Source organism: Chelon labrosus (assembly GCF_963514085.1).
Source record: "Chelon labrosus genome assembly, chromosome: 15".
NCBI lineage: Eukaryota > Metazoa > Chordata > Actinopteri > Mugiliformes > Mugilidae > Chelon > Chelon labrosus.
Genome location: NC_140348.1, coordinates 24,454,544 through 24,470,086, shown reverse-complemented (window position 1 = coordinate 24,470,086; position 15,543 = coordinate 24,454,544).

Here is a 15,543-nt window from a genome sequence, read left to right as displayed (position 1 = left end):
GTCTCACGGTTTTCCAGACATTTGAAAGCTGCCTTTCCCCGTCTGTAACCGATGCTCCACGACTCCGCGTCCCTTCACCGGCCCGGGCTTGTGTAGCCGTGCGACCTCTGACCCCTCGCCCCCCCCACATGGCGTGGAGCCTTGTTGACACAGTGAGCAGAGAGGAGATGGGCCACAGCCCGTGGCAGACTCTCAGGGATTGCCAATAAAGCAGCACAGTGATTTACTTGGGCCACTGCAGCCAAAAATAAGCAGAATAGAGTTAAACTTGTCCTTGGCAGAGAAAGACGTCTGATTCTTGATTGTGCCTCGGCCAAGAACATCTCTCTCTGCCTCTAGTGTACACAAACACAGACACACACATTTGCTCTTTTTCGGTGTGATTCGTTCGGGATGTGTGTGTGTGCTTGTATAAGTGCTCCCTCAGACCCAACATGTGTTGTGGCTCATCAGGCCAGAACATGGAAACTGTGAGTGGATGCAGATGTTGAGAAGCGGAGAAGATGTTTTTTTTTTTTTCGTTTGGTTTTAAAATGCTTCCTCGCACTCCTTTCACAGGCTGCATAGTTGTGTCCATCACCTCCCCTCTCTTTACACTGATCCCCTGAGGTTTAGGGCCTCAAAGCAGCGGCAGAAATCCTGGACTTCATCCAAAAAAAAGGACCTAGTGGAAAACCTACCCAAACCTGAAGTGCAAACATTATTACCTGATCCGAATGAACCTGAGGATAATTAGACCCAATCCCAAAATGTGGCTGACCCCAAACAAACCGTGACAGAGAAAGAACACAAACTTAAGCAACAGCATGCGGTCAGGCCACTCTGGGATTTAATGCGGTGATGGTGATTTTCAGGGTAGCGGGGTCACTCTCTGTAGAAATGTGTGTGTGTGTGTGTGTGTGTGTGTGTGTGCACCTTTTTATAAACCGCTGCGGCCCCGAATTTACTTTGGATGTGCCGTCTCCAAAAGGTTTTGCGGTCGAATATCTGCAAAACTATTCTGCGACACAAGCAGCCAGTGGAAGAAGCCTCTAAGACTCCAAGTTCTTGTAATTTCCTGTCAGTGTTTGCCATGGAAAGCTTGTTCAAGATATTATATTTTACCCAGGTGCAAATGGACTAACAATTCCAAACGGATAAAACCCATAAAAGCTTTTTAATGATCTTACAAAAGCAGATGATGGAATTATGCTGCTCTGCAAAGCCATTAGATTTTCAGGTACAGAAAAGGGAGTGAAAAGTGTTTTTCTTTTTCACTAAATACTAAACTGAATCAGAGCAGACCTTTTGAACCGGTTGGTAATTCAATAAGGAGGCCGTTTTAGCTTCAATTAGAAAGGTGGTAAATAAAATACAACCAAGTTTAGTGACTGAATCTGAAAACATCTGGTTTCTAAATCATGCCCTTTGTCCAGGTATCTGTGCTGATGTTGTGTCCAATCACTGACAATCATACAATACAGGAGCTGTATGGACAAACTAGGTAATATATGGAAAAGAGAGTTCTGGATTTACCCTGCTCGTAGGGGTGCAATACACCAGTCAGGCAAAACATTATGACTAATATCTAATATTGTATAGGTCTCCCTTGTGCCTCCAAAACAGTTGTGCCTCATCAGAGAATGGGCATGGGCCTTCTGAGGGTGTCCTGTGGTGTCTCTCAACAGAATGTTGTTAGTGGGGGGGCTTTGAGGGGAGGGGCCTCTGTGGATCATCCCACAGATACTTGATCAGTTTGGGATCTAGTGAATTTGGAGGCCAGATCAACACCTTGTGCTGTTCTTCATGTTTTTTTAGTTGTCCCTAAACCGTTTTTTTGTGGCTGCACCCTGCTGGAGATGTCTGTTGCCATCAAGGAGTGTCTTTGCTATGGGGTGGGGGTGTCTGGTCTGGTCTAGGTGGGTGCTACATGTGTAAGTAACAACCACATGAATGAATGCCAGGTCCAAAACTTTCCCAGCAGAACACTGAATTGTCACAAGATGGTCAATGTTATTTACTTCTCCTGTCGGCGAACATAATGTTGTGGCTGATCGGTGTATTTCGTTCCAATTCAGGGAGAAATTGGCACAATGTCGTTGCAGTGTTGCATCTAATCTCGGTCTGGTTTGTGTTCACGGGGCAATCAAGACAAAACAATCGAGATAAAGCTCCTACACACCTCAGCATGGCAGCTCGCAAACCGTTTTGTTCCAGGAAATAATCAAATCAAAAATAGAAAATCTGCAGCGAGTGAGGACACCAGCATTCCCTGATGTTCTCTGGTTCATGTACCAGTGTTTTGTTTATGAACAACATGTTCAGTTTGATCAAACGTGTGTGCTGCTAGCAGAAATCAACGCCTGTAATGGAGACCAGAGATCCACAATGCTGACACAGTCGTGGGCATGTACTGATTTGTTTTACTGAGCTGGATACACATTTTAGTAGTATTTTGTCATAGTAAAAGTACAATGGTGATTGAGAAAGCAAAGAGGGATGGGTCATCCTGCTTGTGTGTGAAAAGAAACCCCAGTCAGTATGGTTTAATAGTGTCTCCGTTAGATTAAACATATTTTCTTTTAAGTTTTAAATATTTTCTCAGTGCCACTTTACTTTGGTTCTCTCCTTAGAGCTGTGCAAAAGACCAAACCAGCTTTTAAAACTCATGGGTTAAACCATTGTCGACAGGGGCGGGGCAATAAAAGCAGAGCTAGTGTTGATTTATGTATTCAGCTTAGTTTTTGACCTATTTATCTACTGATGGTTATTTGTGATAATACCTATTGTTTTTGTTTTGTTTTATACGGTGTTGGGTTGATATACTTTAATGTTTTAGTTTGGCCCAAGTCCCGCCCACTAACATGGAGGGGGTGGAGCCTATGACCTATACTGCAGCCAGCCACCAGGGGGAGCTCTACTTGCTTTGGCTTCACTTTTGAGGAGTTGTCATGGCGTCCTCTTTTCATACAGTCTATGGCTCATGCAGTATTCAGTAGGCTCATGTGTGAACTGTATCTACACTATGTTAGGTTGAACACCATTGTCTTAAAGCTAACCTTCTGGCTATCATGTCAGCTGTTCTACTGTCAGATTCTGACTGTTGGTACAGGGAAGGCTCAGCAGTGTGATCAGGAGACGTTGACGTTGATGTCAGCGATGATTTGTCCTACCTTGCTTGTTTTCAGCACCTTGAGTCAGTGGACGGCCGACGCATACTTGTAATGTCAGCGCTAACACTCCTCTCATTCTTCTTTCAGCCTCTCCTTTTCCCTCTTGTCCCATCACCCTTTCCACCGAGGACCTACAGACCTTATGCAACTCAATGAGAACACTATTTTGGGAAATTAAGTCAAATAAACTGATGTAAACCTAATTCAAATAAGGAGCGTTATGTAAGAATGAGGTCCTTGGACTGGACAAGGCTTCCCAAGACCTGTATTTATTTTCATTACCTTCGGGACGGCTTCGCCTGTGAACACTGTGTCCAATGGGGATGAAAGCAAATGAGAAAATTAATTTAATCTTAGCAACACTCCCCAAACCCACATCTTAGACATGCACCAAAGTGATTCCCCCCCCCCCCCCCCCCCCCCCCCCCAACACACTGCTCTCAATTAATCAACAGTTTTCTAAGTTAATCTGCTGAGGGCTATTGAGAGCTTGTGAGCACATGTACAGGTTTACGTATGTGTCAGTTCATCTGGGTGTTATTTTTGCCGGTCCGTCCCAGCACGTTGGGATCTCACCTGAGAACCACAGGCTTTAACTGCCTCTGTGTCTGCTGTTTACTCTGGTCCGGGCTGCAGAGTCAGGCCGTCGTGTTCTGACAGGAGTCAACACTAGTAATCCCTGAGACATAATACCTGGCTTGACATGACGAATGATACATGATTCTGGATCAGGGGATTTTTTCGCAAAGTTCTGATCTGAGCAATCCTGACATGCGCCATCAATCAGAAGGCAAACTTCGTCATTTAGTTATTTTTTTTTGTTGTTGTTATAACTGGAACGTAACAGTTGAACTTCCCATGACCTGAACTTTTATGAATCAGAAAGTGTGACAGCCTCAGGTAAAAAGACCCAGAAGCTAAAAATGAGGCAACTAAAAGCAATAAAAAAGTAAGTAAGAGGTTCAACATATTCCGTGAAAAATGAGAAGCTGACGTCATTTTGTTCTAACAGCAAGTTCTCTACACATCAAAGGCAGAACATTTTTCTCATGTGATGATTGGTCAGATATTGGGTAGGTGTGGCTAATGCGAAAAAGTGCAAATGCTAGTGGCCACTCTGTTAGCTCCCAGATGCTAATATGCTCAGTGTGACTGCTAATCTCTCCTGGGTAGAAATCGGCACACTGTGTGTGGGTGCATGCTGAATGAACGGCATGATCCAACGGACACGGTCGTCAAAACGACAGGCCGACACCAGAAAATAATAAGAAAAGTGCCTCTTGTTGTCTATCTCCCGCATCTCCCACAATGCTTAGCGCGTGTGAGGGCCCTGTGAGGACGTTTGAGTTTCTCGTGAAGTATAAATGACCTGGCCTGAACGAAATTTCTACCCTCTCGTGGAGTATGTAACAAGCTTTAGGGTTAGGGTTAGGATTAGAAAAGGCTCAGACTCAGTTTGTAGGTTGGGCAGGAGACTGGCGACCAAGCCGGAACCACTCTGGGGGTTGGCGGCAAAGGCTGAATGACTCTGAATGTCAGGCAAGGGACCACTGGTGAAGGTAGGATTCATTTAGAGGCATGGCATTTAGGCCGGTAGCAAAAACCCTCCAGGATCCTGGCAGGAGGCCAGTGCCGAAGCTGGAGGTAGGACAGGAGGCCAGCGATGAAGGCATATCCTCGTAGGACTGAACAGGTGTCTCAAACTGGTCTCTTTTATGATTAAGGAGCTTTGTTCTTCATCTTTAAGTATAAATAAAGCTACTTAGTGGTATTGGCGATTATGATGTTATGTTTAAATTTATGTAGATAACCCATGACCTGTTGTTTGTCTCTTGGTGTTAGACCGCCGTCCTGTCCAGGGTGTACCCCGCCTCTCACCCAGTGACAGCTGGGATAGGCTCCAGCCTCAAAGCTTCTAGAGGACGAGCAGTTACAGAAAATGAAATGAAAAAAAGAAAAAAACAAAACAACATGTGCAAGCAATCTACAGCGAGGAAAACACTAATTTATGAGGTGAAAGGCACAGGTGCACACAGGTGTTGTTCCAAAACAACAGGATGTTAGTTATTGTAGTTTGGCTCACTTATTACCACAGACTGCAGCAGTTAAACTAGTTTAAAATTCCTTCAAAGCAATCCAATTTGCAAACAGACTGCTAGTCGCTAACTGCGTATTAATGTCGATGGTGCCAATTCGCCAACATACAAAGTAGAAACAGAGCTAAAAGAGCCATTGCCATTCTTGTTTGAATCACCTTAAGCAAAACAGAAACTGCATTTCCAAACATTTAGACACGAAAGAATCAAGAATTAAGAATGATTATAGGAAAACAATCCCTGTTATTGTCTACTATGCAGAGGAACATAGAGAAAAACATGAAGAAAATGTACATGGCAGCATAGCAGGATGTTGTTGTGCAACGAAACACACTTCCTTGCAATGCCAAACACATGTTGTGCATTATAAATTCATTTGTTTGTTGTGTCGCAAATGAGCTGTAGCATCCCATTCCTTTCCAGTAGCTGGAACTCTGATTTGGTCCTACCTCCAGAGCAGAGCTGAAACTTTAGAAATGCATCCCTAAAAAAGCTGGAAGTGCAGCAAGGTACAGTACATTCTTGGCCGCACTGCAACAAAACCAAATAAATCTAAAAGTATTGCCAGGAATACAGTCCAAAGACAAGATGTAAAGTTAACCAAACAGGTGCAATGTTAAGAAATAAGTGTGAAGACACCGAGGGACGTCCACAGTTCTCTTTGTCAGACTTAGAAAGTTATATCACTCCCCCCCCCCTTGCCTCGCCGTGTCAGGCTAAACATTGACGTTGGCCGTGCGACGAGTGGCTCGAATAGATCGTGAAAGGAGATTAACGTCCCCCCCCCTCGAACGCAGACTAAACTCTGCCCAGCTTTCTGTCTGACCCGTTGATGATGTGTTTCACGGGACAAAAAGAGGACGCGGATGAAAGAAGGAAGAGGAGGACGATGATGAAGAGGAGCTTGAGTGTGACCCCCCCCGAGGAAGGCAACGTTTCACACACATCTCAGCTGACACCCCATTTCAGCCCCTGTTCGAGTCATTTGGTAATCCCACAAACGAGGCCTCGTTCCCAAAGCAAACACGGCCGAATGACCCTTGTCCACCTCGGCTACGAATATGAGACACAGGTGCTGCTCTTTCCTCCCAGCTGGCTGCTATAACTGTTATCTTTGTATATAAATACCAAGATATATTAATGTCTTGTTCTGATCTACAATGAAAGGAATAACTGTGCAGCACTAAGCCTTGAGCCAGTGTTTATCGGTTATGTAAGCATGACAATGCCACGGAGGGCCCTCGCCGTGGACAGGACAAAAAAACATTCATCATCCCTTCCCCTCAGTCCTTCCATCCTTCACTCTGTGCCCTCTTCCTGTAGCTGACCTCAGCCCTGACATCTGCCCAGCCCAACCCACTGCCCCGACCTTTGCGTTAATCAAGCGGATGGGGAAGTGTCAAAGGGAACCGGCCGGGTCAGGCTGGGTCTCAGTCCTGGGATCCCTGGTTCCTGGCTGCCCGGCGAGCCCGCCGTCCCTCCCTGTATTGAGCCCTTAACATGTGTTTCCTGTTGTTTTTCAGGACCAGCAGCGCGGCACTGGCCCACTGCACCAGAGCAGAGACCTTTTCCTGAGGCTTTGTTTGGCCTGGCCTCTGGGAATGACTTAAATTTAGGTGTGTGTGACAGACTTACCCCCCACCACCACCACCCCTCGCACTCGATGTGTGCGCCACAGACGATGTCTCTGGTGAAGTCTGGCCTCTTTTTCTTTTTACAACTCTCATCAACCCTCTATCACAATGTATAAAGAAGAAGAAGATCAGGTTTCTAAGGAGGTTGGGGAAAGGTAAAGGGAGGATTTTAACTTGTGATTCATAACTGACCCACTTAATTTCTTTTCATATTTGTCAGAAAGTTGATCTTTAAACTGATTTAAGTTGACGAGATTTACATCTGGTTCAACCTTAACCTTGAAAAGTGTACAATACCTTTATTATTTACATTTTTTAACTCAATATTCACTTTTTCCAGCGCTTTAACTGACTTTTACAGTCACCATATTTGAATATCGACCAGATACAATCACCAGACATGTGATACATTCCTTGGTCAATGCTGAACTGAGCTCAGTGAAGGCCACAGGGCCCCAACCAGTTCTTTGGAGTGAGACGATGTGCTTTATAGGCCCACCATCCACCCAGTCAACCTCCTATTGATTCGAATTTAGTTCAGCAGTGAAGAAGACAACTTCTTCTTCTTCTTCTTCTGTTTTGGTGGCAGTTGGCTAGTGGCAAAGCTGCCAAAAATCAAAGAAGAAGAAGAAGAAGAAGAAGAATCAAAATCATATGACTACACGTGTCTGCTGTGTGGAAGAACTTTCCTCTGGAAAATCTGGAAAGTCATGTTTCAGAAGGTGGAAGTAGGAGATTGTCATTCAAAAATAAAAATAAATAAATAGAAGAAACATAATATGCCACTCAGGCAAAGGCTGCACTTAAACACCAACAAACACTGATTCAACACTGCTGTGTTTAGAAGAAGAGAAAAGTTTCCTGGAGACAGCGTCAAGGTGAAAAATCTTCCAGAGAGGGTTAGGGAGTTTATGGCAGCGTTGGATGACCAGAACATTTCTGAAGTAGAGAACACAAGGTACCAGCTACCCTCTCCACACTACATTAACTCTGATAGAAAGATTTATTGGACTTAACCCTTTGTAGGGCACTCGTTGATATACTTACAGTGTTATTGTAGGGCATAGGAAGACTTTTTGACTTTTGACCTCAAATTTTTTAATTTTCATGTAGAAAATCAAGGTCAATGAAGTTACCACATATGGTTCCTTACCCTTAAGAACCTAAGTGCTAATTCAGGCACCTTTTCTTCCAGGTGCCTAATAAAGCTGTAACCTTCAGCGTTCATGCAGAGGTTGACCCTGCAGACCACATTTGTCCTGAGAACGTTTCCTTGATCTCTGATTGGCTGGGTGAAAACCACATGCTTCTACACCTCACTAAGAGGCAATTTAAAATGTGTGCTGAAGTTACCAAACATGGTTCCTCGCCCTACAAAGGGTTAATCCAGTCACATGGTGCACACATGATCTAGAGAGAATAAGGAAGGTAAGAAAAACCTTTATGAATCTCCAGGGGGTGAACTTTTGTTGATTTATGATCAGATCAGGACTCAGATACTGAATATTAAAAGACCAGTGAGTCACTACATTACACCTGAACGTACTTTGTTCTTTATACAGAGGAACCCACTTGCTTATTTGAAGAGCATCAGGAAGCTGGTAGATACCGATGGAAACATCAGGCTGTGGAAGCGATTAAACGGTGTCTCTGTCCTCACGCTAAAGTCCATTCAGAAAAAAACTGTTTTGATCTATTTAAGAGATGAGATGGGACGCTCCAAAGACATTCGTTCTGAATGATCGTTTTCGAGTTCTCAATAATAATGTACAAAACATGATGCACAAGATTGTTGAGCGGGGGGGGGGGGGGGGGCAAGCCAAAGCGAGTCCACAGTGTCTACATGGGTGAATAAATCCCTCAGAGTGTGATTGAAGACTGTGGCGTGTCTCAATTCACAGGCAGTCAGTGGAACAGAACCGCAGCTCTGGAATATTAACCAGTGGAAATTGAACATCTATTTTTACCAAATTATCTGCATCTGTTTATCTTTTGTAACGCCTCTGGTTTTTCCATAAAGCGGTGGGTTTGGGGGGACGGGGGGGGGGGGGGGGGGGCATAGAGACTTTTATTGGAAGCAGCAGCAGGATTCATCTGCTCCCTCCCCCCCTCGGGGCTACTTTCCTTCTGCCGGGGCAGGAGATGTTTTTCATCGTGGCCTCTTTTAATTGAAAAGACACCAAAACCTGAACCGCCAGCTCCACACACTAAAGCAGAACATCTCACATTTTGAGGCCCCTCGGTGTTACCCCCCCTCTCCCCCCAAATGTTTTCCATCAAGAATCCGGCACGCTAATTGACAGTGTGGCGAGAAAAGAAAAAAACAAAAAATAAAACTGGCATCTCAGCACTTCCCTGCCTTCTTCCAACCCCCATCCTCCTCCTCCTCCTCCTCCTCCTCCTCCTAGTGACCACCATTGCCAACCCCCCCCATGCTCCTTTGGTTTGGGTATTCCTCCTCCTCTTTCCTGACACAGCAGTCTGTGCCAGCGTGTGACATCACAACGCTCATCTCCAGAAAATGCCAGAATATTCCCAGCAGCAGCAGCAGCAGCAGCAAACAGAGGAGGGACGACAGAATGGCTTCCATATGGGACACACACACACACACACACACACACACACACACACACACACACACCTTTCCCTCTAACCTCTCCCTCTTTTTCCACAGGGGGATGATGGGCTGGATGGCAGGACAAGAAGCAGGAGAAGGAAGAAAGAAAACTGGCAGTTTATCTTTCCAAGTCAAATTCAAAACGGAGCTTTCATCTGCAGCCAGTGCACGCCGTTTGCCCACAGTTGAGCCCGCCCTCCCCAAATCCATCATTTTATCATTTCTGCATAGACAGGAAAGACTGCTCATCAGGCTCCGTTCTCTCTTGCCCAGTGATTGAGGAAATGGTAACTGGATCCCTGGTGCTGGGTCGCTCTTCTTCCAGCCACCACAGGTTTGGCTTGGCTGGGGGCCGGCCTCGCTGCCTGACACTCCATAGCATGGGAACATCCTGCCTCCCTGGCCCGGCCCGGCCTGGCCTGGCTTGGTCTGACTGCAGACTGCCAGCTCACACACACACACACACACCAAGCAAGCCGCACACTCACAAATAATTTATTTATCTGTGTCCACATCAATGGAGGATAAACAGCAAAGACACATTTTTCAAGAAACAGTGTTTCCATATGGCGCTGAGGGAAGAAACAGGTTGTCACAGCAGTAAGAAATAGTGCAGCAGCAGTGTGTGTGTGTGTGTGTGTGTGTGTGTTTGATTGTACTCCAGTGGAGTGGAGCGAAAAGAGGCCTGCACGAAGAGATTAATGAATGCCTGCCCTTTGTTCTTTTGCAGAACAGGGGGTTTATGGCCCTACAGTAACACTCGAAGCAGGCTTTGATTTATAGGGCCTCAGTCGGAGCGAAAGGCGGCCCGCAGATGGAAAAATGCGTGTTATTTGCTGGTGCGTGTGTGTGAGCATGTGTGTACATCTGTGCATTTGTAGATGCGCAAGAAAGAGGAGCCCTCTTCAAAGTGGCTCCAAAATGCCAACGGAGTGGAGCCTCGGTTTGGCTGCCTGGTTATTTTTCCCATTAATCATAGTTAATGTCCATCGAATGCTTCCAGAGCTGCCCCGTTAGCTGGCTGCAGGACACCATCAGAGGGCAGAAACAATAAAACGGAGAAGAAGAAGGAGAAGGAGGAGGAGGAGGTAAAGAAGCCGAGACCTGACAAGCTCTAGCCCTGCAGTTGTTTCTCTACTAATTGATGACTTCTGATTGGGTTTAAATATTTCAATTGTTGGATCACGGTGTCCGGATCAAAGAAAAATGCCCTCATTTAAACTGCTGGCGAGCTCAGAGAATTAACAAGTTCTTGGACTGCTGTCGGCAAACTATGTAAAGAAGGGAGAAGAGAACGGGCGGAGTTGGGAGGGGAGGGAGGAGGTGCTGCTGCTGGTGCTGCTGCTGGTGGTGGTGGTGGTGGTGGGCAAGCAACAAGTGACCCAAGAGAATCACAGCAAAAAAAGAAGCTGCTCAAGTTTAAGGGAGCTAATCTGGATTTTAGTCCCTCAATAAAGCCCTTTGTAGGGATGGTGGAAAGTCTCATACAAGGTGATTTAACATGACAGAAGGCTAAGGTAATGCACAGATCAGGCATAACATTATGACCACCTTCCTAACATTGTGTAGGTCTCAATTGTTGCCTCCAAAACAGTTGGGACTCATTAGAGAATGGACATGGGCCTTCTGAGGGTGTCCTGTGGTGTCTGAGAACAGGATGTGGTTAGTGGGGGGGGGGGGGGGGGGGGTCATCCCACAGATACTCGATCAGTTTGCAATTTGAGATCTAGTGAATTTGGAGGCCAGGTCAACACCTTGTGCTGTTGTTCATGTTTTTTTTAGTTGTTCCTAAAGTGTTTGTGTGTGTGTGTCTGTGTCAGGCTGCATCGTGCTGGGGATGGTTGCTGCCATCAAGGAGTGTCATTGCTATGGGGTGGGGGTGCCTGGTCTGGTCTAGGTAGGTGCTACATGTCTAAGTAACATCCACACCAATGAATGCCAGGTCCAAAAGTTTCCCAGCAGAACACTGAATTGTCCCAAGATGGTCAATGTTATTTACTTCTCTTGTCAGTGGTCATAATGTTATGGCTGATCTGTGTATGTAATGTATATGGTCAACCTGGCAAGGATATACTGTATAATGCCTGGACTGATTAGCAGAGAGTGGTGGGGGAGATGAGGAAACAAGTGGGAAAGCAGGACAGGTGGAGTAGCTCGTCTGAAAAGCCAAAAGACCAGAGTTATTGTATCCTATTACACTGGGTCCTACTTTCCAAGTCTGGACTCTGTTATGACATAAAAGGTAATAGAACCTTTCGGTTGGTATCAAGCAGGGATTGACTCTGGCTCGAATGTTTGGGGCATATTTGCTCATCCACATGTGCTGCAGGGGGAGGAGGAATAAGAGGTTAATGGGTTTGATTTCACAAGACTGACAGACTCACCCTGACGTCTGCGAGTGTTTATTTTGGAACGAGCTCTCAGAAATGTTTGGCAAAAGCTTTCCGCAGCTCAGACTCATTAGATCAGCAAAAGAATGGGGAATCATTTTAAATCATTCAGAGCAATAACAAAAAAAAAAAAAAAAGAAGGGAGGATTTTCATGTTGTTGATGACATGTTGGCGATTGGCTCGTCACAGTAGGATAAATAAAGTCCTGGCGTGGTACATGAGAAACAGGATCTCATGTTTAGATTGAAGGAGATATTGCACAATTTATTCAGACTCGGCGTTTGCCAGCGATTAAAGCTGGACGAGGAATGAACTCTGTTGCAGGAGCGAGGCTCTTGCCAGGTGGGTTGAGGAGTACCTGCAGAACATGGCAACGCAAGTTCATGAGGTGGAAAGCAGCAAATGTGACTCAGCTTAAACGTCTGTGCACGTCCTCCTTCAGGTTTTACTTGTTTTTACCACTTCTTCTTTTACACCTTCTTCTAAACCTTGACACGTGCAACACTGGTGTAGTTCAAGTGCTGCACATTTGCTACAACAAGCCCTTATACCTTATACTGTGGATTGGTGTAATTGTCTTTAATTGTCCTACATGCACAATCACAGCTAGTGTTCAATAGGGGTTGAACTGAGTAGCCGACTAATAATAATAAGAAGAAGAATAAGAAAACCTTTAATAGTCCCACAATGGGGAAATTGCAGTTTGCAACAGCATACAGAAATGACAGAGATAGAACAGATAATAGACATATTGCACATATTAGGAGTGCTCGCCATGGAGCCTAACAGCAGCAGGAAGGAAAGACCCTCTGTATCTTTCCTTCACACATCGAGGGTGAAGCAGTCTGCCACTGAAGCTGCTCCTCAGTCCCTTCAGGTCACCATGGAGGGGGGCCGGACTCATCGCCCAGCATGGAGGACAGTTCAGCCAGAACTCCCCCATCACCCACCTCCCCCACCGAGTCCAAGGGGCAGCCCAGGACAGAGCTGGACTTCCTGATGATCTTTTCCAGCTTCTTCCTTTCCCTCTCTGCGATGCCACTGCTCCAGACCATTCCACACAGGATGGCCGACGCCACCACAGAGCCAACAGAGTGCGGCCAGTTCGAACGTTTTATATGGCAGCGATCTCACGTTGCCCATGACGCCATGACGCTAACAACATGGACGCCTCCTAGAGGACAGGTGAGGAGCCCAGTGGGTCGTTGCAGCAAACTAGCAGCAATTCATCAAGTGTGTGGAAATACTTCACTAAAGATGAAGCCCATACTACCGTGACATGTCAGTCCTGAAATACAACTAAAGTACTACTGCAATGCACACTCATTTGAAAAGGCGTCCGCTAATCCTAGCAGAGGAACGGTCCAAATCCTCTCATCAGCAGTCAATAAACAACTTCACCTGTGGTAACAGATAACATCAACTATTTGCTGTTTAGATAATTTCATTATCTAAAGTTATTAGACCTTTAGCTGCTATACACGGAAAATGATTCGGAGTTATACCGCTTTTTTTTTATGCTTGTTGCTGCTTTAGTATTTCCGGCTGCTTCTTCAGCTCTGCAATTTTCGCAATGTTTGAGTGTTGCAGAGCACCGACAGTAGCCCTTGTTCAAGCTTCAGTAAACTTGCAGAAAAGCCTCTGTAGCTTCTTTTGTGTGAGACGCTCAATTAGTCGACGTCAATTTGACTTTCACCGCATATTATCCGACTTTTAAAAATGCAAAATCCTTCAACCTCTATCCTGCTCAAGCTAAACCAATATTATCAAGTAACTGTGGGTAAAATTAAACCCTGTCCCAGTCTGCAGGGTCAAATCATGTTGGCGGGCTTAATGAGGTGATTGACAAAAGAGTGACAGTCATATGTGTAATCTGATCACGGGAGTTTAATTTTGTTTACGACAAAAATAGCTCAGATTGGTTGAAGGACTATCCAACTGAGTGCTGGTTTTCTAATTTATTCTTTTCTCTGTGATCCGTCATCAGTTGTCAAGTGTGTGATCCCTAGTCTTTCAGTCGTCATGCAAAAATCCACAGACGACATGATTTGTCAAACCAGTCAATCAAACTCTCATGCAGATTCAGTTGACAGTTCTGGTTTGCACTGCAACCAACATTATATAAACACTTGTGCTCCATTAATCTCTCATCCATTTCTGTGGTCCAGGTTCACTTTGTCGCCACTCTCCCGCTGTTCACTCACTGTTTGCCATCGTTGTTTTGATATTCCCGCAACATCTCGTTGTCTTCTGACGCTGTCGGTTATCAGTTCACACTACCCAATCACGTCCAGATTAATCTCCAGAAAATTCAAACACATTAGACTGACTGGCACTGAGGTTGGGTCGGGTCTGTTCCCCTCACACACTAACAGATTTTCAACTACCCATGAAGACTGCCCCCACCCAGAGCAGACTGGTGCAGAGTCATTGTCTGATAAGAGCTGAGTCTGGCTACACCAGGATATTGCACATAAAGGCAACAAGACAACATAGATTAAAATAAGTTAAAAGAGCTCCAATCAAACCTAAAACGGTAGTTTTTGGTCATACTTTAAGTTATAGTAGTATCTCAGCTCTGTAAAGTTCTAATGCCTCACTTTAAAGTTGCATGTGTACTGAAAGCCAGGGACATGACATGAGGACAGGTGTCCTGCAGGTTTTGGACACACTGAGATTCTTCAGGTAACACTCACAATATATATGTACCTGCACAAACACACACACACACACACACACACACACACACACACACCTCGTCTCACTTCAAGTCTAATCTGATTCTTAATTGTTGCATTTGTTTATTTTCATAAAAGCTTTTAGAAGAGATCTTCATAAGAGATCTTATCTGGTTTGAGGGGAAGAACGGGAAGAATTCCCATAAGATAAGGACAGAAAAGAACAAGGGAGTCAGAATGAGTCAGAGGATTCATGGATGAAGGAGAAGAAAGAGAGGGAGGGAGAGAGAGGGAGAGGGGGGAGAGATCTACCCTATCTCTGCCTGTATATCATCCACAGCCACACACATATATGCCCCAACAGACAGAAACACTCTCCTCCAGTGGAAATTCCCTCATCATGACTTCTGTTAAGATAATAATTGTTGTGTCCAACATTTCCATAGCAATGTTAACAAACACCATCACCAGACAGCAGAACTGGTGAACTTTGAGGAAGATAAAACATCCAAATGCTGGAATTGATGCTTTTAAACCGCCTTCGCTTCAAACAACCTTCAGGCGAAGGATTTGACTTTTTGCTGCAGATGATGATGAGGTGCTGAAGATGCTCTGAGGGAAGCAGTTTATTCCTAAACAAGGTTCTATATCTGGTACTCCAACATTAAGCATAACAGATGGTTTATACTTCTGCATTAAGACGCAGAAGCTACGCTGACGTAACTGACGTGCCCCTCCCCTGAAATGTAACTACGCGCCGCGGTGACGCAGAGCGCAAGAGCTGTGATTGGTCGGTTTGCTGCTTCTCCATCTCTGCATTTTTCGAATGGATTGTTTTGAATAAAGATGGAACACATGGAGGAAAGGTTAACTGGTTCGGAGATGCAAACATTTGTACGACTCGTGTTCGGGCGAAATTTAGACAAAAGTTTCAGTCTCCATTGTTGAAAGTGAAGCAGGAAGTGGAAACAAAAA